Consider the following 25,597-nt stretch of genomic DNA (forward strand, 5'->3'; position numbering starts at 1 on the left):
TCCAGCTCAACCAATGTTCTTTGCCCATTTTTCAGCCTTGGATACATTTTTACTCATTCCATTGTCCAGCCTAACCTAACGTTAGTTGGCTACTAATACATATAACTTGCCAGGCAGTATATTAACTATATGCTATCTAACTAACTACCCAACGTTTATTGACTTGATTATTCACATCATTCTTAGCTAAGTAGTATAGTCATTGTGCGTTCTCAATGAACATTGTTAATTCTGACTATCTACTCCGATTTCAGAGCACTCTCGTCTGAATGTGCCAGAGCACATTATCACTGATGCATTTATGAATGCTCAACACATTGAATATGGCCGGTGTCAATAAATGTTGGCAAAAAGCAGCTGCAAAAAAAAGTGTCATTAAATTGTTGCCAGCAGCACAGTTACAGTCACCAACGCTCTGCATAACATCCAATCAGCCTAACCAATCATAGCTGTAGCAGTAGGCCTATATGCAAATAGCCATTGCCATATATGGATCTGTGCCATTCACTTAGAGCTGGACAGTGTTTAGGCTAGTATTAGCGGTCGTGAGTAGATGTGCTTGTTTTGAGATCAAAGCAAGAGCTACGTGTAGCCTCCTGTATGCTTTTGTTCATATTATTTGCTAGTTAGTGAGTTATTAGCCCAGTTATAGCTAATTTCCAGTCAACAATGGGGGAGGGGTTGCTTCCTACAGGACCACAAAATGTGTGCATTTCTTTGTCAGGTAAAGATATTTTTTTTATGTCTTAAAAGGGCAGTGTTGTATCTTTTGAGACGGTCTTAAATAAGCTAAGTAGCCTTAGAGGGGAGGATAATTTGTTTCATTCTCTGTAATAATGGTATGGGAATAATAATGCATTTTATTTTGTAAAGGGGTTTCTTGCATCAAACAACACAACGTTTTCAGTTACCTCCTTGTCTGAAGGACAAGTGGATAAACAGGTTGATGTCAAGCCCTGCATGTTTTTGCAAAAGCCTCATGGAATGTCAGCCTACATTGAAGAGCACACATTGGCTGCTACTGTAGGCTTAAAGATAGAACAGCTATTTCCATGTTAAAACGGGATGCATTTTTTGCCATTGTTTTTGATAGTAGGCTACGCTGGTAGGCACACGTTATGATCAAATAGCCACAGTAGCCTACGTGGCCACTGTTAAAACTGTAACTTAAAGAGGGTACAGCCTCTGTGTTCACAGTAAACGTGCACTGAAAGTTGCACAGAATTTTCACAACCTTCAAGTTTGCGCTCAGCAGACTTTAAACATGCTCAGTGCCGAAAAAACACATTGCTTACAACCAGATGTGCTAAATCTTCGGCAAGAGAATCCGACATGAGCATCCTGCTTTCATCAGTGTCTAAAGGTACTCTGGTGACGACAGTTTGAATAAATGTTTGTTTTCTGTAAGTGTCTGAGCTATTGGTCCAAGAGCGTCTCAAGAAGCCCTGAGCCTTGTGGTCCAACCGCACTAGCCATGGATGTACATACTTCCATATGCTGCCCATTGGCAAACACTGACATCCACACAGCATGGAAATCTCAGCATTATTCGCTAACCTAAACAGGGCGAGATCAGCGCAGGCTTTCACAGTACAGCGCACGTAAACAATCCTTACTATCACAAACACTGTAATGCAAACAGACTGCACAGAGCCCGCATTTGGCACATCCTCGCACATCCCCCCACGTTTCATAACCCAGTCATAACCGTAACACATCAGTCCCCTCTAGGCTTGGGCGTTATGCCGTTTATACCGTATGCCGGGGTATTTCGAAATACCGACGGTATGATTTTCAAGCAGTTATAAGCAGTGTGTGCTATGCCATGTGCTATGTGCTATGCTTATAGTTAAGTATAACTATAAGAAATCTAAGGTGTGTCAAATAAATTATATCCAGCTCAGGGCTCCAACTATGCATTTGGTTTGCTAACTTGCTAGCTAAGTGTCTAGATGTCAAGATACCTGTTGCCTAAATTGTTTTGTGCATAAAACAAAAAGTATACAGTGCCCCTTGTGTGCACATTCGGTAATATCGTATACCCAGTTATGGCACAAAAACGGTATGAAGGTATGAAAAGTTTGCCCTATATGGTTCTAGGGCACAAGGAATGATTTTATCCCATGGGTCACAATAGTGACATCACAATATGTTTGTACTTTACAGGCTCTACAGATGTTAAAGTTCTACTTATAAACAATTATAAACTGGGTGGTTCGAGCCCTGAATGCTTATTTGCTGACAGCTGTGGTATATCAGACCGTATACCACGGGTATGGCAAAACAAATATTTTTACTGCTCTAATTATGTTGGTAACCAGTTTATAATAGCAATAAGGCACCTCAGGGGTTTGTGGTATTATGGCCAATATACCACGGCTAAGGGCACGACACAATGCGTCATGCCTAAGAACAGCCCTTAGCCGTGGTATATTGGCCATATATCACATCCTCTTGTGCCTTATTGCTTAAATATATAACGCATTATCACAAGTATCATTTAGAGAAAGTTCATATGATTTCTCAAAATGTTCTCAAGACAACAAGCATATTTCTGCAATGTGTACTTTTACAATCTTAAAAAACAAATAGATTGTTGGCATTTTAAAATATTTACTTTGTAAACAATGTTTAAAGGATATTTTTAACATATCTTCTTTCATATTTATTAATACATTGAATCCATGATGGTTGTGGGATATGAAGATATCTAAGAGGTCACAATTGTGACCAATTGGACAACATGGTGGCTCTAATTTATTATATACATTATATTTAATCATAGCAGATTATTTATTTTTTCAGTAGATTGAAGTTGAGTTGTGTTATGGATAAACTTCATCAAGATGATCCTACAGATGCTTTTATCATTAACTATTAGCATTTGCATATGCTTGAATGTGATTCTGTCACGCCCTGATCTGTTTCACCTGTTCTTGTGACTGTCTCCACCTCCTCCAGGTGTTGCTTATTTTCCCCAGTGTATTTATCCCAGTGTTTCCTGTCTCTCTGTGCCAGTTCGTCTTGCATGTTTTCAAGTCAACCGGCGTGTTTTCCCATGCTCCTGTTTTCTATTCTAGTCGAACCCTTGCCTGTTTTTTCTGGACTCTGTACCCGCCTGCCTGACCCTTCTGCCTGCCCTGACATCGAGCCTGTCTGCCACTCTTTACCTCTTGGACTCAGATTCTGGTTTTGACCTTTTGCCTGTCCACGCCCATTCTCTTGCCTACTCCTTTTGGATTATAAATAAACTACAAAGACTAACCATCTGCCTCCTGTGTCTGCATTCTTTTTCTCCTTGAATGAATATGCTATTGTCCGGTTGGAATATTATCGCATTTTTACGTTAAAAATACGATAAAGATTGATTTTAAACAACGTTTGACATGCTTCTAAGTACGGTAATGGAACATTTTGACTTTTTGTGTCTCGAATTACACTCGCGTATTATGCCTTTGGATAAGTGACCTGAACGCACGAACAAAATGGAGGCATTTGGACATAAATATGGATTATTTCGAACAAAAACAACATTTCTTGTGGAAGTAGCAGTCCTGGGAGTGCATTCTGACGAAGATCAGCAAAGGTAAGAGAATATTTTTAATACTAATTCTGAGTTTAGGTGACCCTGAACTTGGCGGGTGTCTGTATAGCTGTGATGGCGAGCTATGTACTCGAATATTGAAAAATGTGCTTTCTCCGTAAAGCTATTTTAAAATCTGACACAGCGGTTGCATAAAGGAGTACTGTACCTATAATTGTTATGTATTTTGTCAACGTTTATGATGAGTATTTTTGTAAATTCACCGGAAGTTTTTGGTGGGAATACATTTCCTGAACATCACGCGCCAATGTAAAATGCTGTTTTTGGATATAAATATGAACTTTATCGAACAAAACATACATGTATTGTGTAACATGATGTCCTAGGATTGTCATCTGATGAAGATCGTCAAAGGTTAGTGCTTCATTTAGCTGTGTTTTGGGTTTTTGTTACATATCCTTGCTTGGAAAATGGCTGTTTTTTTTGTCTATGTACTCTCCTAATATAATCTAATGTTTTGCTTTCGCTGTAAAGCCTTTTTGAAATCGGACAATGTGGTTAGATTAACGAGTCTTATCTTTAAAATGGTGTAAAATAGTTGATTGTTTGAGAAAATGAAATTATGAGATTTTTGATGTTTTGTATTTCGCGCCATGCTATTTCACTGGCTGTTGAATAGTGTGTCCCGCAGGTGGGACGGTAGCATCCCACGTAGCCCATAGAAGTTAAAAAGACCCTAAGGATTGATTGTAAACATCGTTTGACATGTTTCTATGAATGGTAATGGAACTATTTGACTTTTCGTCTCTGGTTCTGCGCTCTCGCATTATGCCTTTGGATTAGTGACCTGAACGCGTGAACAAAACGGAGGTATTTGGACATAAATATGGAGTATTTCAAACAAAAATAACATTTATTGTGGGAGTCCTGGGAGTGCATTCCGACGAAGATCAGCAAAGGTAAGGGTTGATTTATAATACTAATTCTGAGTTTAGTTGACTCCAGAACTTGGCGGGTAACTGTCTAGCTTGCTTTGATGGCTGAGGTCTGTACTCAGAATATTGAAAAATGTGCTTTCGCCGAAAAGCTATTTTAAAATCTGACACAGCGGTTGCATTAAGGAGTAGTATATCTATAATTCTTTCAATAACTGTTGTAAAGTTTATCAACGTTTATGATGAGTATTTTTGACGTTTTGGTGGGAATACATTTTCTGAACATCACGCGCCAATGTAAAATGGGGTTTATAAATATGAACTTTATCGAACAAAATACATGTATGTTTTGTAACATTGAGTCCTGGGAGTGTCATCTAATGAAGATCATCAAAGGTTAGTGATTAATTTTAGCTGTCTTTCTGGTTTTTGTGACGCCTCTCCTTGCTTGGAAAATGGCTGTGTGGTTTTTCTTGTCAAGGTGATGTCCTAACATAATCAAATGTTTTGCTTTCGCCATAAAGCCTTTTTGAAATCGGACACTGTGGTTAGATTAAGGAGAATCCTATCTTTAAAATGGTGTATAATACTTGTATGTTTGAGAAATCTGAATTATGAGATTTTTGTTGTTTTGAATTTGCCGCCCTGCTATTTCACTGGCTGAACCGCGGGTGGGTTAGGGTTAGGGCTAGCGTCCCACATAGCCCATACTAGTTAAAGCGAAGAAGTGCGAGTTCCACCTCTCCACAATCACTTTTCTGGGATATATCATCGCTGAAGGGAATGTTCAGATGGATCCGGAAAAAGTGAGAGCGGTGGTGGATTGACCCCAATCCAAGTCCTGGGTGCAGCTACAGCGGTTTCTGGGGTTTGCTCATTTTTACCGCCGTTCATTCGCAACCTGGAGGCTCCCCTCTCTGCATTCACCTCTCCCAATGTACCGTTCACATGGTCCCCAGTAGCAAACAAGGCTTTTGTTGACTTGAAGCAACGATTCACCACTGCCCTCACCCATCCGGATCCGACCCGTCAGTTTGTGGTGGAGGTTGATGCTTCTGACGTGGGAGTAGGGGCCGTTCTTTCCCAGTGTTCCGTCCAGGACCAAAAGCTTCATCCCTGTGCCTTCATGTCCCATCGTCTCAACTCGGCGGAGAGGAACTATGACGTTGGCAACCGGGAACACCTAGCAGTAAAGATGGCCCTGGAGGAGTGGAGGCATTAGCTGGAAGGGGCGGAACATCAATTTTTGGTTTGGACCGACCACAAGAATTTGAAATATCTCCGCACAGCCAAGCCCCTTAACTCTTGGCAGGCCCGGTGGGCTCTGTTATTCACTAGGTTTAATTTCACCATCTCCTACCGTCCAGTGTCCAAAAATGTGAAGCCGGACACCCTTTACCGCCTGTACAGTTCCGCTGTCACACCCTCGGAATCAGGGACCATTCTCCCTGCCTCATGTTTGTCTGGTGTATTGAGGCTATGGTTCGCAAAGCACAACGTTCCCAGCCGGACCCTGGGGGAGGCCCGGCTAACCGGATGTTCGTTCCTGATTCTGGCCGGTCCCAAGTCCTGGAATGGGCTCACTCCTCCAGGCTTACCCATCATCCTGGTGCTCATTGTACCCTGGCTTTCCTCCAACAGCGCTTCTGGTGGCCCACCTTGGCTCCTGATGTCTTGGCCTTCAGCACCGCATGCATGGTGTGTGCCCAAAGCAAGACTCCGTGGCAAGCTCTGTCTGGTCTCCTTCAGCCACTTCCTGTTCCTCATCGCCCCTGGTCCCATATTTCCCTGGATTTTGTCACTGGGCTTCCTCCGTCAGATGGCAACACCACCATCCTGACGGTGGTTTACAGGTTCTCCAAGGCCACCCATTTCATCCCTCTTCCTAAATTACCTTCCGCCAAGTAGACGGCCCAGCTCATGGTGCAGCACGTCTTCCGAATACATGGACTCCCGGTCGACATTGTCTCTGATCAGGGTCCTCAGTTTTCGTCCCAATTCTTGAAGGCGTTCTGCACCCCTATCGGCACATTAGCCAGCCTGTCCTCCGGTGTCTTGTTGCCAGTAACCCCACCACCTGGAGTCAGCAACTGGTCTGGGTGGAATATACCAGGAACACTCTCTCCTGCTTGGCTACTGGACTATCCTCCTTCGAATGCTCCATAGGATATCAGCTCCCGCTCTTCCCAGATAAAGAAGCAGAGGTCAACATACCTTCAGCCCAGATGTTTGTCTGTCGCTGTCGGCGTACCTACAGGTATCATCGACATGCAGACCGTTACTGGACTCTGGCTCCTCGCTGTCGGGCAGAGGGTATGGTTTTTCACTTAGGACCTACCCCTCTGGGTAGAATCCCATAAACTTTCCCCCCATTTCATTGGTCCTTTCCCTATTTCTAGAGTCAATAGTCCCACTGCTGTCTGTCTGCTGTTGCCCCGTACCCTCCGTGTTCACCTTACTTTTCATGTGTCCAGGATTAAGCCCTTGTCTTACAGTCCTCTGTCTTCCGTTTCTAGGCCCATCCCTCCCCTCCGGGTCATCGATGGCTAGCCGGCGTATACGGTGAGACGCCTCCTGAGGGTTCGACCACGGGACAGGGGTTTCCAGTACCTGGTTGACTGGGAGGCTTATGATCTGGAGGATAGGTGCTGGGTTCCTGCTAAAGACATCCTGGACCCGGTCCTCATCACCGATTTTCATCGCCGACACCCCGGTCAGCCAGGTCCCTAGAGGGGGGGTACTGTCACTGCCTGATCTGTTTCACCTGTTCTTGTGATTGTCTCCACCTCCTCCAGGTGTTTCCTGTCTCTGTGCCAGTTCATCTTGCATATTTTCAAGTCAACCAGTGTGTTTTCCCGTGCTCCTGTTTTCTATTGTCTTTTTCTAGTCTTCCCTGTTTTGACCCTTGCCTGTTTTTTCTGGACTCCGTACCCGCCTGCCTGACCCTTCTGCCTGCCCTGACATCGAGCCTGTCTGCCACTCTTTACCTCTTGGACTCAGAATCTGGTTTTGACCTTTTGCCTGTCCACGATCATTCTCTTGCCTACTCCTTTTGGATTCTAAATAAACTACAAAGACTCTAACCATCTGCCTCCTGTCTGCATCTGGGTTTCGCCTTGTGCCCTTATAGATTCTGACTGTAAAACATAGAATTTTGTTATTTCAGGGGGAATTCGCAAAATATAAATTGGTAGAGCATGGCGCTTGCAAAGCTTGCAACATCAGGGTTCTGGGTTAAATTTTCACAGAGGACCTGTACGAACAAGGTATGACAATGTCTGCACTCACCACTGTAAGTCGCTCTGGATAAGAGCATCTGCTGAATGACTAAAATGTTAATGTATTAAGATAATAAGTGTAATCATTTTGTTCAGGGTAGACCTGTTTTATCAGAGTATTGGACATAGCCACAGGTTTAATGGATAGCCACCTGGTTCGTATGGATATATTAGGGCTATAGTACAGATGTAGACATGGTTTGGATGAATGTTGAGGCTTGCCCACTGCGGAAGATCTGTTTTACATGAGTATCATAAAGCTTTATGCCCATGAATTTACCTGGTTTATATGAGTAATGGGATGTAGACATGTAACAGGCTCATACAGGTAAAATCTGAATGGATGTCTATTGTCCTTTCAAATCCTTCCTGGTCAGTCTGTGGTCAAAAGTTAATGAGGCTGGGGAAAATGTGTTGTACCACTGTACTGAGTTTATAAAATGGATAGGGAATGCAGGTCAGAGGTCACAGGACTAAGATATGCAAAAAAATCAGGGTTGGAGTGCGCAGCGGATAGCTGGCTATAGGTAAATGTTGGTGACTTGGGGAAAACGGGCCTTGGCAAAGTGTCTAACAGGGCGTAGATAGGCAAGTAAAGGCGTCCCCATACTTAGGTTCAGTTTGCTCCTAGCAGAACTCTACTCTGTCCTTGCATACTCCCTGAAGACCTTCACTTGAGCCACAACATAACCAGTAACATTTCCTCTAAATAGTCCAAATGAATCTAAGATAAATCAAGAAATCTGTAACTCATTTTGACGTTTTTGCCGAGGAGGTCTTAGTCGCACATTTTACATCTAGCTAAGATATTTGGTGCAGTACTTCTCAAGTGAAAAAAATTGGCATAAAAACTAGTAGTGCAATGCAGATAATAGGGTCTATCTACTGCTGCCCTCTCTCGTCACTCTCGTTGAATAACAGCAAACACTTAATTGAAGAAACCCGTCCATAGTTCCCACCCCTATTGTTGACCAATCACCGAAGAAGGGGCATAGACTTCGGCTACTGAACTTCGATATGACTCAAGATTTTTTGGTGTGCGTGTGAACAGGTGAAAAAAGCCCTGCCTACACCAAATCAAACAAAAATGTCACATTTCGCCACAATATAAGCGCAAACTGTTTTGACTGGGAAGCATGTGATAGGCTTAACAAGGCTGACGTGTTTTGGCAAAGGAACTGGAGTCTATGCATTAGAAATAAGGCTTATAGGGCTAGGATATGGGTTTATTGGGACTTGATTTTATCAATATTAGGGTATTGGCATGTGGGTGTTAGGGTTAGGGCATTGGGGTAACAGACCTGGGGTGTGTAGATAATTGGGTTTAGGTATGTGGGTAAGTGGGCTGAGTTATATAGATATTGGGGCTGGGGAATATAAGTAAATGTCTGTTTACTGTTCTATGGGGGAGCAATGTATGTTCCCATCGGTCACAATGACAGAATAAAATATAATTTTTCACAAACTTTTCAATATAATTTTTTGAAAAGGAATATGGATTACATGTGAGTTACTAACGGCACAATATTTGCATAGTGGCCTGTCTGGAAAAAATTGGGAACAAATGGGTTAATCGGTGCAACGAGGATATTATGTCAAATCAAATCACAGGAAACAACGTCTGATCTGGCAACTCTACCAGCTTTGACCAGGATTTGAACAGCTTCCACCATGTCATTACTAAAACCATCTCCCTCCAATATTAGGAAGGACCAGATAGGAAGAGAACACATCAGCAAAAATCCTCAGAAAGTCTGCCATTACCAAAGCAACATTATTCGTAATTGTGCCTGGGACTGCTGCCTCTGTTAGAGTGTGAGAGAGTGACTATGTTTACCAGTTGATGTCTCTGTTTATGTGTGGTGCGGTGGCCTGTAGTGGCAATGACTCGCCCCAGCACACTGGGTAATGCTAAATCACCGCTAAACAAGTTATGCCTGCGCCGCGGAGCAAAGAGGTTGGCGCTGTGCACCTTTCAAAGGTCCCCCATCCTCGGTGGACACGTCCGTTTTGATTCCACTCTGCAGGGATTTGTCTTCCTCATCTCGTTCTCGGGGCACTGGCAAACTGGTGGAGATTGACCTTCACTGTTCCTCAAGCTAATGAAAGCCTCTCCTTTGAAGGGGGAAAAAAAATCTGAAAAATAGATTTGAAATGCAAATCTCTCAGTGTGATGAGTTCTAGCCATCTACCTCAGGAACATTGCACAAAAGTAATATATAAGTTTAGGCAGCCCAAGAAGTTGGAAAATCAGTTGACTGATTTTGTTCATAGACATTTGAGTTTGCTTCCGGACCCAGATACGAGTCAAAATGAAACTCATTGGAGGACATAGCTCAATGAACGGGCGTCCCCATTCAACTCAATGATAGCCTAATGGGTGGAATGGAAGTAAAAGCAGGAAGTGAACCCATCAATATGTGCAGTGATTTGTTGATTAAACTCAACTGCATTACAAAAATACATTCCATTGCATTCAAATAAAGTTATATCAGTTAACATAATTTGAATGAACATTCTACATTACCATGGAAATTATTGCATCACAATACGAGGCAGCCATTGCGAGTGTACCCATGAGTTAACCAGTCAAGTTGACACACGAATGCCCGAGCCGCCCCGTCTACAGTCAGCTGTTCGTTCCACACAAACAGTTATGGTTCTTTTACTTTCATGACGGCCGAGCAGTTGCCATATCAGGCAGTGATGCAACCAGTCAGGATGCTCTCGATGGTGCAGCTGTAGAACCTTTTGAGGATCTGAGGACCCATGCCAAATCTTTTCAGTCTCCTGAGGGGAAATAGGTTTTGTCGTGACCTCTTCACGACTGTCTCGGTGTGCTTGGACCATGTTAGTTTGTTGGTGATGTGGACACCAAGGAACTTGAAGCTCTCAACCTGCTCCACTGCAGCCCCGTTGATGAGAATGAGGGCATGTTTGGTCCTCATTTTCCTGTAGTCCACAATCATCTCCTTAGTCTTGATCACGTTGAGAGGTTGTTGTCCTGGCATCACAACCAGGTCTCTGACCTCCTCCCTCTAGGCTGTCTTGTCGTTGTCAGTGATCAGGCCTATCACTGCTGTGTCATCGGCAAATGTAATGATGGTGTTAGAGTCGTGCTTGGCCGTGCAGTCATGAATGAACAGGGAGTACAGGAGGGGACTGAGCACGCACCCCTGAGGGGCCCCTGTGTTGAGGATGAGCGTGGCTGATGTGTTGTTACCTACCCTTACCACCTGGGGGGCAGCCCGTCAGGAAGTCCAGGATCCAGTTGCAGAGGGAGGTGTTACGTCCTGTGGTCCTGAGCTTATTGATGAGCTTTGATGGCACTATGGTGTTGAACGCTGAGCTGTAGTCAATGAATAGCACTCTCACAAATGTTCATATGATTAACCCTTATGCATCATCATGCAACCTTATTTTCAAAAGTTGCACAGTTGATCAAGTTATTTTCTGACTTTTGGGTGTGATGTCCTAGGAACATAAGAGGTTGGTTTTCATTATGAGTCTTGACCCACCTTTGAAGCCCTGATGCCCTGGGCAAATTTACATCCAGGACATTATTCCAACATCATTCCTAATTTATTACTCCACACTAGATTATATCAATACACCACTTCTCTGTGATAGTCCATGTATGGTGAACGCTCTGGTGTGAAATGGTAACAGTAGTGCCTTTGGTTGGTGAAACAGTGGAGGAGGTATCCTTTCACAATGTTGAACATTTTGGTCTTCATTCCCACCATTCATTGACTGAACAACAAAGTGTTTCATTTTCTCTCATGTATGTAGTGATTAGAACCCAATACTGCCTATAAGTATGTCTAAGCTCTGAGTGAACTCTAAAATATTCTATAAATGATTTATCCACATGTGTTACTGTTTTTTTTTTAAGTGACAGACCTATGAACATTTATAACTGCTAAAATACCTTATTTTAAAGTGGTAACCAACTGACCATTAACAAATTAGTTACTAACATTTATAACTGCTGAAAAGATACCTTTAAAGTAAGTGGAAACCTACTGACCATTCATTAATGAGTTAGGCCTACCAATATTTAACAAAAAATATACAGTAAAATAAAGTGGAAACCTTTTGGCTACTTATTAATGAGTTGGAAACATTTATAACAGCATAGGCCTACCAATATTTACAACTTCAAAAAATATACCGTAAAAGAAAGTGGAAACCTTTGGCTATTTATTGAGTTGCAAACATTTAGAACAGCATATAATCTCCTCAAACATGCAATACATACTATGAACAAAATGTAATTTAATAGAAAGATACATTGGGAAAACAATTTTAATTGCAGTGACTCAAATCTGTAGCCTATAATTGGTATGGTGAGTAGCCTAGCTAATTCAGATAAACAGGGGGTGTCTTTTTCTTCCCTTTTTAACATTGCAAGTCAGAATAGAAAATGACAACAGATTAACTATTTAAAATACAACTTGGGCCTTCGTTGGCCCCCTTCTGTGTCTTCATCTGTTTCTTTCTTGTTAAGCATTTTCCCTTCCAGGAGTCTGAGACCTTATGGGAATCCAGGGCTGCCAACTTTTGGAGAAAGCTTGGAGTGAGATTAGCTATGTGAATTTCATTGCCTCTTGGCACAAACCCTAAATGGGGTTCCTCCCCCAGTAAAAATGTACAGTTTTACGTATGGCTTAGGCTATGACCAGGGTGGCCAAAAAAAATAAAATCACAGATCAGGTGTATTCAGGATGCTTTGGACATGAAATGAACACTCAAAATGCAACAATGTTGGTTAGACATTTTTGGGGGATGAAAATTAAAGTATGCCAATATATTTTAAAACAACTGTCCATGAATGCTGCAAAAATGCATAGCCTCATGTAATTCATTTTCACAGATAAAAGCATGCTTTTCAGATCTAAAATATAATACTACAGTAGTAAAATTGAGAAGAAGTGGAATATAAAATAAGTGTGAGGAATAAATTTGTGTTCTTGCTGACAAGCACACTAATTAGCCTATATTTTTGCCCTTTGTTAAGAATTATATTTATTTTCTATTTATTGTCCCCACTCTAGAATCAAACTTACACTTTTGGGTTCACAATCTGTTAGACAAAATGATTCTCATAGTTACAAGTCAGGTCCCCCTACCAAACTTCCCTGCTAAAACATACTGTTTTTGTTGTCACAGCCTAAATGCCAATCACCAAACGAGGGGACTATGCAAGTTTGGATTAAATTGACTTTAATACATGCTGTCAAATGCTGAATTCTGAAATAGAGATGGGAGTAACAGCAAACAAATTTTGTTGACAACATGGAACATAAAACAGAGCTACAGTGCTACTTTTCTGACAGTTTTAAAAACTCAGCAGATAACCTTCTCTCTTTCAATTCAGATCCACTCTAATCTTGAGGGGTGTTTCTTTAAAAAGTGCATCCAATCCCCTTGATACCTTTCATAACTAGACCAATTATATGTTTCAATGTGCTAGCTAACAACAACAATAATAATAATAATACATAGCTAGTATTTAACACACTTGCTAACACTAATAGCTAGCTACCAGAGATTAAAGGGGTTAGCTAGTTTTTAACATTTTTGTTAACACACTAGCTAGTAAGTTAGCTGGCTAGATAGTAAATTAGTCTTAAAATTGGAACCGCTAGTGTGCTGACAAAGGATGCTAGCTAGCTAACTTACCAGCTACCTAGCTAGCATTAGGTAAAACCTAAAACTTATTTTTGAATATAGAAATTCTGCTTGACGATTTAGTATGAGATAATCTTTGGCATGATATAGTTAACTAGCTAACTAGATCCCATTTGCTGCTAGCTAGCTAGGGAATGTTAGCTGCCAGTTAGCTAGCTAATTTTGGCTTGACAGAATTTCCATGCAATTTTTTGAGCTAGTTTGTTTGGATTAGCATGCTAGCTAGCTAGCTAGCTAGTTATCTAGCCTTGAAATCAGGTACTGTCTCTAGCTAGGTAAGCCAGAGATGCTAGCAAACGTTAACTAGCTAGCTAACTACTAGCTGAGCAGCATGCTAAATCATCCATCAGAATTTATGTATCCAAAAGTGAAACAAATTGCATAGAGAATTTACCCTCTCTCCTCTGTCAACATTTTTATCTTGTGAATGTTTCTTTCGCTCAATCTCTTCTGGCTGGCCTTTGCACACATCATGTGGCAATCTTCACGACGTACGGTCACACGTACTGTCACTTGATGTCAGTGTCTACACAAAATTCTGGGCACGTTCCAGGTCCTCTTTATTTCAAGCACGTTTCACAGATGGGCAGATTTCACAAAGGCAGGGTAATTTCTCCAAAACCAGCAAACCATACCAATCATATGGCTTGAGAGCTTCAGACGAGGCCTTCATTCATGGAATAAATAAGTGTACTAATGCATCATCAGGGTTTAAAACTGTCTCATTTGTCAGCTAAATGTATGTTTACACAATTACTCCTACCCATCAAACTACTTTTTCTGGCACCTAGCATTTCAAAGCCAAGTCAGAACATTTTATCCAAGAGTTTTTCTTAGGAATATTTTATTGACTTCTTACACACTGCACTGTATCCAACGTATGAGTCTTTACAGCTGTTTCACTTCTGCATCTGTAGTGAATGGAATCCATGTTCCAAATGTTGAATGTTTTAATGATGGATTGACCTTATCGATTAATCAGCTGAGGATGACTGAATGTAAATCAGGTTAAGGTTTTGGACGCAGGCTCAGGGAGCAGGGAGAAGAGAGGTCTTAAGGTGCTGCTCACACACACAGCCCCCTCTCTATTCCTCACAGGAACTGAAAGGATCTCTTCTCTATCCTATCTCTCTTACAGTGCCTATAGAAAGTCTACATCCCCTTGAACTTTTTTTCACATTTTGCTGCCTTCAAATTAAATCTAAAAAGGGATAAAATTACATTTGTTTTTTTGCAGATCTACACAACCTATTACTTATTTTAAAAGTGAAAGAAAGTTATAGACATGTTCTAATTAATAAATAATAATAATAAAAATTAAATAGCATATTTGAAAAGGCTCCACCCCCCTGAGTTAATACTTGGTGGAAGCACCTTTGGCAGCCATTACCGCTATGAATAAGATTCTATCAACTTTGCACAACTCTTAGGGCAACATACAATGCATTTCTGAACATATTCAGACCCCTTGACCTTGCTCTAAAATTGATTCAAATGTTGTTGTTTTTCTCGCCAATCTACAAACAATAGCACATAAGGACAAATAACAAACAAGTTTCTAGAAATGTTTGCAAATGTATTAAAAATACAAAACTGAAATATCACATTTACATAAGTATTCAGACTCTATTACTCAGTACTTTGTTTAAGCACCTTTGGTATTTGGTATTTTATTAGGGTCCCCATTAGCTGTTGCAAAAGCAGTAGCTACTCTACCTGGGGTCCACACAAAACATGACATAATACAGAAAATGAATTGGCAAGAACAGCTGAAGGACAGATCTAAACACAGCAAAAAAAGAAATGCCCTCTCACTGTCAACTTAGTTTATTTTCAGCAAACTTAACATGTGTAAATATTTGTATGAACATAACAAGATTCAACTGAACAAGTTCCACAGACATGTGTCTAACAGATATGGAATAATGTGTCCCTGAACAAAGAGTGCTCAAAATCAAAAGTAACAGTCAGTATCTGGTGTGGCCACCAGCTGCATTAAGGGTTTTAGTGACTTCATTAGCTGTGGTTGTTAATGCATAAATGGTTTAATCATCAGCATACACGGACATACATGCTTTGTTAATGCAAGTGGCAGGTCATCGGTAAAAATAGAAAAGAATAGAGGGCCTACAGAGCTGCCCTGCGGTACACCACACTTTAGATGTTTTACATTAGAGAACCTTCCATTAAAGAAAACCCTTTGAGTTCTATTAGATAGATAGCTCTGAATCCACGATATGGCAGAGGTTGAAAAGCAATAACACATTTGTTTTTTCAACAATAGGTTATGGTCAATAATATAAAACTAACAGTATAGCTCACGCAATCTTATTAACAATTTCTTTCAACCAATCATCAGTCATTTGTGTCAGAGCAGTACATGTTGAGTGCCCCTCTCTATAAGCACGAAAGTCTGTTGTTAATTTGTTTACAGAGAAATAGCATTGTATTTGGTCAAACACAATTTTTTTTCACCAAGAGCTGGCAGCAAGCGTATAGGTCTGCTGTTAAAACCATTAAAGACTGCTTTGCCACTCTTGGGAAGCGGAATTATTTCAAATCAAATCAAATTTGATTGTCACATACACGCGATTAGAAGATGTAATTGCAGGTGTAGCGAAATGCTTGTGCTTCTAGCTCTGACAGTTCAGTTCTGCCCATAAATGTTCTGTAGGATTGAGGTCGGGCGTGGTGACGGCCACTCCAATACCTTGACTTTGTTGTCCTTAAGCCATTTTGCCACAACTTTGGAAGTATGCTTAGGGTCATTGTCCATTTGGAAGACCCATTTGCGACCAAGCTTTAACTTCCTGACTGATGTCTTGAGATGTTGCTTCAACATATCCACATAATTTTCCATCCTCATGATGCCTTCTATTTTGTGAAGTGCACCAGTCCCTCCTGCAGCAACGCACCCCCACAACATGATGCTGCCCCCCCCTCCCCCCCCCCCCCCCCCCCCAAGCTTCACGGTTGGGATGGTGTTCTTCGGCTTGCAAGCCTCCCCCTTTTTCCTCCAAACATAACGATGGTCATTATGGCCAAACAGTTCTATTGTTGTTTCATCCGACCAGAGGACATTTCTCCAAAAAGTACGATCTTTGTTCCCATGAGCAGTTGCAAACCGTAGTCTGGCTTTTTTTATGGCGGTTTTGGAGCAGTGGCTTCTTCCTTGCTGAGCGGCCTTTCAGGTTATGTCGATATAGGACTCCTTTTACTGTGGATACAGATACTTTTGTATCTGTTTCCTCCAGGATCTTCACAAGGTCCTTTGCTGTTGTTCTGGGATTGATTTGCACTTTTCGCACCAAAGTACGTTCATCTCTAGGAGACAGAACGCGTCTCCTTCCTGAGCGGTATGATGACAGCATGGTCCCATTTATACTTGCATACTATTGTTTGTACAGATGAACGTGGTACCTTCAGGTGTTTGGAAATTGCTCCCAAGGATGAACCAGACTTGTGGAGGTCTACAATATTTTTTCTGAGGTCTTGGCTGATTTCTTTTGATTTTCCCATGATGTCAAGCAAAGAGGCACAGAGTTTGAAGGTAGGCCTTGAAATACATCCACAGGTACACCTCCAATTGACTCAAATGATGTCAATTAGCCTATCAGAATAATCTAAAACCATGACATCATTTTCTGGAATTGTATAGGTTGTTTTAAGGCACAGTCAACTTAGTGTATGTAAACTTCTGACCCACTGGAATTGTGATACAGTGAATTATAAGTGAAATAATCTGTAAACAATTGTTGGAAAAAATTCCTTGTGTCATGCACAAAGTAGATGTCCTAACCGACTTGCCAAAACTATAGTTTGTTATCAAGAAATTTGTAGAGTGGTTGAAAAACGAGTTTTAATGACTCCAACCTAAGTGTATGTAAACTTCCGACTTCAACTGTATAACCAATTCACACAAATCTAAGTAGGAATGAATTATATACATTATAAGGGCACAAGGCGAGACCCAGATGCAGACACAGGAGGCAGATGGTTTGAGTCTTTGATATTTATTACATCCAAAAGGGGTAGGCAAGAGAATGGTCGTGGACAGGCAAAAGGTCTAAACCAGGAGGTACAGGAGGTACAGTGTGGCAGGCAGGCTCGAGGTCAGGGCAAGCAGAATGGTCAGGCAGGCGGGTACAAAGTCCAGAAAACAGGCAAGGGTCAAAACCGGGAGGACTAATAAAAGAGAATAGAAAAAGCAGGAGCACGGGATAAACACACTGGTTGACTTTGAACATACAAGACGAACTGGCACAGAGAGACAGGAAACACAGGGATATATACACCAGGGATAACAAGCGACACCTGGAGGGGGTGGAGACAATAACAAGGACAGGTGAAACTGATCAGGGTGTGACATACATATAGACAAGAGATGTCAGAGCGGAACGGACTAAGATACAGTAAAATAGTATAGAAAAAAAAGGTGCATACATATGAAATGAGTAATGCAAGATATGTACGCATTATTAAGTGAATGAGATACCGTAGAATAGTATAGAAAACAGTAATGAGTAATGCCAGATATGTAAACATTATTAAAGTGACTAGTGTTCCATTCCTTAAAGTGGCCGGTGATTCCTAGTCTATGCCTATAGGCAGCAGCCTCTTATGTGCTAGTGATGGCTGTTTAACAGTCTGATGGCCTTGAGGTAGAAGTTGTTTTTCAGTCTCTCGGTCCCAGCTTTGATGCACCTGTACTGACCTCGCCTTCTGGATGATAGCGGGGTGAACAGGCAGTGGCTCGGGTGGTTGATGTCATTGATGATCTTTTTGGCCTTCCTGTGACATTGCGTGCTGTAGGTGTCCTGGAGGGTGGGTAGTTTGTCCCCGGTAATGTGTTGGACAGACCTCACCACCCTCTGGAGAGCCTTGTGGTTGTGGGCGGTGCAGTTGCCATACCATGCGGTGATACAGCCCGACAGGATGCTTTCAATTGTACATTTGTAAAAAGGAGGGGGCTGAGCACGCACCCTTGTCGGGCCCCAGTGTTCAGGATCAGCGGAGTGGAGGTGATGTTTCATACCTTCGTCACCTGGGGGCAGCCCGTCAGTAAGTTCAGGACCGAGTTGCACAGGGCGGGGTTCAGGCCCAGGGCCTCAAGCTTAATGATGAGCTTGGAGGGTACTATCATGTTGAATGCTGAGTTATAGTTAATGAACAGCATTCTTGCATAGGTATTCCTCTTGTCCAGATGGGATAGGGCAGTGTGCAGAGTGATGGCGATTTTATCGTCTGTGAATCTATTTGGGAGGTAATCAAATTGAAGTGGGTCTAGGGTGGCGGGTAAGATAGAGGTGATATGATCCTTGACTAGTCTCTCAAAGCACTTTATGATGACAGAGGTGAGTGCTACGGGGCGATAGTCCTCTTAAGGATTAGCCCCTTTTTTTCAATTTCCCCCAAAAATGACATACCCAAATCTAACTGCCTGTAGCTCAGGCCCTGAAGCAAGGATATACATATTCTTGGTACCATTTGAAAGGAAACACTTTGAGGTTTATGGTAATGTGAAAGCAATGTAGTAGAATATAAGACAGTAGATCTGGTAAAAGATAACACAAAGAAAAAAAAACCCCATTATTTTATATTTTGTTTGTACCATCATCTTTGAAATGCAAGAGAAAGGCCATAATGTATTATTCCAGCCCAGGTGCAATTTATATTTCAGTGTATGTGCAAAGATTTAGACTGATCCAATGAACCATTGCATTTATGTTCAAAGTTTTGTATCAAGACTGCCCAAATGTGCCTAATTTGTTTATTATTAACTTTTCATGTTCAAAATTGTGCACTTTCTTAAAACAATAGCATGGTATTATTTCACTGTAATAGCTACTGTAAATTGGACAGTGCAGTTAGATTAACAAGAATTTAAGCTTTCTGCCAATATCAGATATGTCTATGTCCTGGGACATGTTCTTGTTACTTACAACCTCATGCTAATCGCATTAGCCTACATTAGTTCAACAGTCCCATGGAAGGGAAACCGATTACTAAAGAAGTTAAGTTCAGTTTCCTTCGCCTTCTTGGGTACAGGAACATCCATCTTGAAGCATGTGGGGACAGCAGACTGGGATAGGGAGAGATTGAATATGCCCGTAAACACACCAGCCAGCTGGTCTGATCATGCTCTGAAGACACAGCTAGGGATGCCATCTGGACCGGCAGCGTTGCGAGGGTTAACACGTTTAAATGTTTTACTCACGTCGGCCATGGAGAAGGAGAGCCCACAGTCTTTGGTAGCGGGCCACGTTGGTGGCACTGTGTTATCCTCAAAGCGTGCAAAGAATGTATTTAGCCTGTCCGGAAGCAAGACGTCGGTCTCGTCGGTTTCCTTTTGTAGTCCGTGATTGTCTGTAGTCCCTGCCACATACGTCTTGTGTCTGAGCCGTTGAATTGCGACTCCGCTTTATCTCTATACTGACGTTTAGCTTGTTTGATTGCCTTGCGGAGTGAATAACTACACTGTTTATATTCTGCCATATTACCAGTCGCCTTGCCATTGTTAAATGTGGTGGTTCGCGCTTTCAGTTTCACGCAAATGCTACCATCTATCCACGGTTTCTGGTTAGGGTAGGTTTTAATAGTCACAGTGGGTACTATATCTCCTATACACTTCCTTATGAACTCAGTCACCATATCCGTGTATGCGTCTAGATTATTTTCGCACGCTACCCAGAACATATCCCAGTCCACATGATCAAAACAATCCTGAAGCGTGGATTACGATTGGTCAGACCAGCATTGAATAGTATGAAGCACGGGCACTTCCTGTTTGAGTTTCTGCCTATAGGACGCGAGGAGCAACATGGCCTCATGGTCAGATTTGCCGAAAGGAGGGCGGGGGAGGGCCTCCGAAAGTTTGAGTAGTAATGGTCGATATTCTTAGTAGCGTGTGTAGGACAGTCAATATGTTGATAGAATTTCAGCAGCCTCGTCCTCAGATTTGCTTTGTTAAAATTCCCAGCTACAATAAATGCAGCCTCAGGATATGTGGTTTCCAGTTTGCATAAAGTCTAGTGAAGTTCTTTGAGGGCCGTCAAGGTTTCGGCTTGAGGTCGGATGTAAACGGCTGTGGCTATGACGGAAGAGAATTCTCTTGGGAGATAATATGGTCACCATTTAATTGTGAGGTATTCTAGGTCGGTTGAACAAAATGACTTGAGTTTCTGTATGTTCCTAGAATTACACCATGAGTCGTTAATCATGAACCCCCCCCCCGCCTGCCCTTCTGCTTCCCAGAGATACATTTATTCCTGACTTGCGCGATGTAACGAGAATCCTTCTGGCTTTACTGACTGCGACAGAGTATCCTGAGAGAAGCATGTTTCCGTGAAACAAAGTATGTTACAGGCCCGATGTCTCTGGAAAGAAATCCTTGCTCTAAGCTCATCAACTTTATTATCCAAGACTGAACATTAGCGAGTAATATACTCAGAAGGGGTGGTTGGTGTGCGCACCTCCTAAGTCGAACCAGCATGCCGCTTTGAGTGCCTCTCCTCTGCCGGCGATGTTTTGGGTCGGCCTCTGGAATAAGTTAAATTGCTCTGGGGAGCGTGAACAAAGGATCTGCTCCAGGGAAGTCATATTCCTGCACGTAATGCTGGTAGTTCTTTTGCTCTTATATCTATTAGTTCTTCCCGGCTGTATGTAATGACACAAAACATTTCCTGAGCTAATAATGTAAAAAATAGTACATAAAAAAACAAAACTACTGCAAAGTTTTCTAAGAGCAAGTCGCAATGCTGCCATCTCTGTCGCCACCATCTGGCTACTTTGGCTTCCCTCCAGGCCTGAGCACAATGACTTTCCTCTAGGCTCAGATTAAAGATATGACAGATAGGAGTGGCTATTAGATTCACCTACTCTTCTCAGTAGCTTTCCGTCTAAGTTGTCAGGAGGTTTGTCATTATTGATCGATAACAAAAAAATGTCCACCTCTCCCACACTAACTTTATAAAATTCAAACTTGCGATGCTTTTCTTTCATTATTTGTTTTTTTTTTCATGAATACGATTGCTCGCTGTTCGTTGTTGGCATTTCCTGCCTACGTTTGCCCACTTTGCCAATGAAGTAATCATTAAAATAATTGCCAATATCAAATGGTTTTGTGATGAATAAGCCATCTGATTCGATGAAAGATGGAGTTGAATTTGTCTTTCTGCCCATAATTTAAAGTACTCCAAAGTTTTTTTCCCATCATTCTTTATATCATTGATCTTGGCTTCATAATACAGTTTCTTCTTCTTTTTGATGAGTTTAGTCACATAATTTCTCAATTTGCAGCAAGTCAGCCAGTCAGATGTGCAGCCAGACGTATTAGCCACTCCTTTTGCATCTATTTTCAATCCAACAGTTCTAACAGTCAGTTTCTTAACAGGTGCATGTTCATCAATAATTGGAAGAAGCAATTTCATAAATTCATTAAGTGCAGCGTCTGGATGCTCCTCATTAATTACATCAGACCAAAAAATATGTTTAACATCATCCACATAAGAGTCACAGCTAAATCTTTTGTATGATCTCTTATCTACTATTTTTTAGGCCCAGCTGTTGGAACATCCGCTGTTGGCTTTCCTGGATATAGCCACTATATTGTGATCACTGCATCCAATGGGTACGGATACAGTTTTATAACAAAGTTCTACAGTATTAATAAAAATGTGATCAATATATGTGGATGATCTTGTTCCTGTAGTGTTTGTAAACACCCTGGTAGGTTGATTAATAACCTGAACCAGATTACAGGCACCAGCTACAGAAAGAAGATTCCTCTTGAGCGGACAGCTTGATGAAAACCAGTCAATATTCAGGTCCCCAAGAAAGTAGACCTCTCTGTTTGCATCACATACACTATCAAGCATTTCACACATATTATTTAGATGCTGACTGTTCACACTTGGTGGCCTATAGCAACACCCTAAAAGAAAAGGCTTTAGATGTGCCAAGTGAACCTGCAACCACAACACTTCAATAACACTTGACATTAGATCTTCTCTAAGCATTACAGAGAAATGACTCGGAATATATACAGCAACATCTCCCTATAAGCATTTCTGTCTCTTCTATAGATCTATCCTTGTATTGCTACTGCTGTATCATAAAATGAATTATCTGAGTCTCAGAAATGGTTAATATATGAATGTTATCTGATGTTAGCAAGTTATTGATTTCATGAACCTTATTTCTAAGACTACATATATTAATATGGGCTATTTTCAGCCCTTTCCTGGGTAGCTTATCAGAGATAGACATAATACTGAAAATAGCAAACAAAGCAATAGAAAAAAGTATACATTCAGCAGGCCAATTAATCAATCAAATTAAATCAAATGTTATTTGTCATATGCGCCGAATACAACAGGTGTAGACCTTACAGTAGATGCTTACTTACAAGCCCTGAACCAACAATGCAGTTTTAAGAAAAATACCTAAAAAAAATAAGAAATAAAATGAACAAATAATTAAAGAGCAGCTGGGAAACAACAATAGCAAGGCTATATACAGGGGTAGTGGTACAGAGTCAATGTGGGGGGGCACCGGTTAGTCAAGGTAATTGAGGTAATATGTACATGTAGGTAGAGTTATTAAAGTGACTATGCATAGATAATAAACAGAGAGCAGCAGAAGCGTAAAAGAGGGGGGGCAATGCAAATAGTCTGGGTAGCTATTTGACTAGATGTTCAGGAGTCTTCTGGCTTGGGGGTAGAAGCTGTTTAGAAGCCTCTTGGACCTAGACTTGGCTCTCCGTCCGTGTGGTAGCAGAGAGAACAGTCTATGCCAAGGGTGGCTGGAGTTAATTTTTAGGGCCTTCTTCTGACACCGCCTGGTATAGAGGTTCTGGATGGCAGGAAGCTTGGCCTCAGTGATGTACTGGGCGCACTACCCTCTGTATTGGTGTGTGTGTGTGTGTGTGTGGGTGCTGCGGGGTTGAAGCTACATACCCATAGGCTTGGCTCTCTCATCCCGTCCAGGCTTCTGGGAGGGAGGGTGGACAATGAGCCTGTCATAGCAGATGTAAGCAATGTCCCCATGTGCTCTGGTAGCTTTCATGGCTGGGATCAGTTCTTTCATCTTCTGGAGTACAGCTTCAGGATAGTCCTTGTTGATGAAGATAAGCGTTCCTCTCAGGTTTTTGGCTCTTTCCAGAACAGCTACCTTGTCCTTGAACCTCAGAAACTGGACCACTATCGGCCTGTGCCTGTCACCTGGGCCAGTGGTGGGTTTTCCAGTCCTGTGGGCGCGCTCCACCTCAATCTTCCTGTGGTCCATCTTCAATTTCTCAGAGATAATTTCCCTCACTTTGTCCTCAGACTCCGTCCAGGTCTCATGTGGAGATTCTGCAATTCCATCCACAACCATGTTGTTCCGCCTTGATTGTCCCTTAAGACAGTCTGATTTATCCGTCTTTGTTATCATGGATTCACACACAGAACTGATGTCCTCTCTCAATGACTTACAGATGGCTGTCATCTTGCCCTTCTCCTGTTTCAACTCATTGAGCTGACCCTGGGAGAACTGCAAACTGTTCTTCAGGTCCTGGACCTTTCTGGTCAGGTCTTCCATTCTTTTATTAGTTGAATCCACCAGTGTTTGGACAAAACACTTGAAGCCATTTTCTTGCTGTTGTAACAACTGCTTGTAGAACTATTTTTGTTTGTTGAAAAGATCCTTCACGTGTGATAGAGAGACACCACTGTCCTCAACGGTACTCCTGCCGGCTTTTGTCTTTGTCATGGTAACGAGCAACGTAGGTCCACCTCTACACAGAGGACACCATTCTGTATACCTCTGGCCCTTCGTTGGACACTGTGTTAACTAACCTCCAGATGAGCTTCAATGCCATACAACTCTCCTTCCATGGCCTCCAACTGCTCTTAAATGCAAGTAAAACTAAATGCATGCTCTTCAACCAATCGCTGCCCGCCCGTCCAGCATCACTACTCTGGACGGTTCTGACTTAGAATATGTGGACAACTACAAATACCTAGGTGTCTGGTTAGACTGTAAACTCTCCTTCCAGACTCACATTAAACACCTCCAATCCAAAATTAAATCTAGAATTGGCTTCCTATTTCGCAACAAAGCATCCTTCACTCATGCTGCCAAACATACCCTCGTAAAACTTTTTTTTACATTTTTTTTTTTAAATCTTTATTTTAACAGGGAAAACAGACTGAGACCTGGATCTCTTTTACGGCTGTGCCCTGTGTAAACATGTTGACATGTACAGTTTTAGGCATACAGACAAGAACATTTCAAACATACAAAACAAAGACACAATTCAACAGAAACAATCACAGATAACATCATATTGATCCTCCATAACATTTTTAAAATGGGCAAGGGACACCAGAGTGTCTAACTTAAGTTGGATCTGCAGTTTGTTCCATAAATAAGGCGCAAAGGAACTAAAGGCAGTCCTACCCAACTCTGTGGAGACCGCAGGAGTCTCTAATGTAATCCACATCTGTGATCTGGTTTTAAAATTTGTATATCTAGTGGAAATTAATGATGATATATATGGAGGTAGTTTTAAAAGAACAAGAGCTTTATAAATAAACAAGAGAGCATGTTGCTCTCGCCTCACAGATAGAGAGGCCCAACCCACATGTTGATAAAGGATACAGTGATGAGTTTTGTAACTATCACCCGTGATAAACCTGAGTGCACAATGGTAAATAGCATCCAGTGGTTTTAATGTGTTTGCCGATGCATGCATATAGATAATATCACCATAATCTAAAACGGACATAAAAGTAGCCTGCAGAATTTGTTTTCTATTTACAAAGGACAGACAAGCCCTGTTTCTATAAAGGAACCCTATCTTGAATTTGAGCTTTTTTCCCAATTCAGTAACATGTTTTTTAAAAGAAAGCCTATCATCTAACCATAACCCTAAATATTTATATGCAGAGACCTGTTTGATTTGAGTACCATCCAAGCTAGTGATTACAAAAGTGTTTCTAACTGAGAGTTTAGACCTAGAAAAAAACATGACATTTGTTTTCTTAGCGTTTAAAACAAGTTTAAGCTGTAAAAGAGACCCCTGTAGTATCCTAAAATCAGACTCCAACTGCATTAAAGCTTGGTCCGCTGTTGGAGCAATAGAGTACATCACTGTGTCATCTGCA

Source organism: Salmo trutta, chromosome 10 (assembly GCF_901001165.1).
Source record: "Salmo trutta chromosome 10, fSalTru1.1, whole genome shotgun sequence".
Lineage (NCBI taxonomy): Eukaryota > Metazoa > Chordata > Actinopteri > Salmoniformes > Salmonidae > Salmo > Salmo trutta.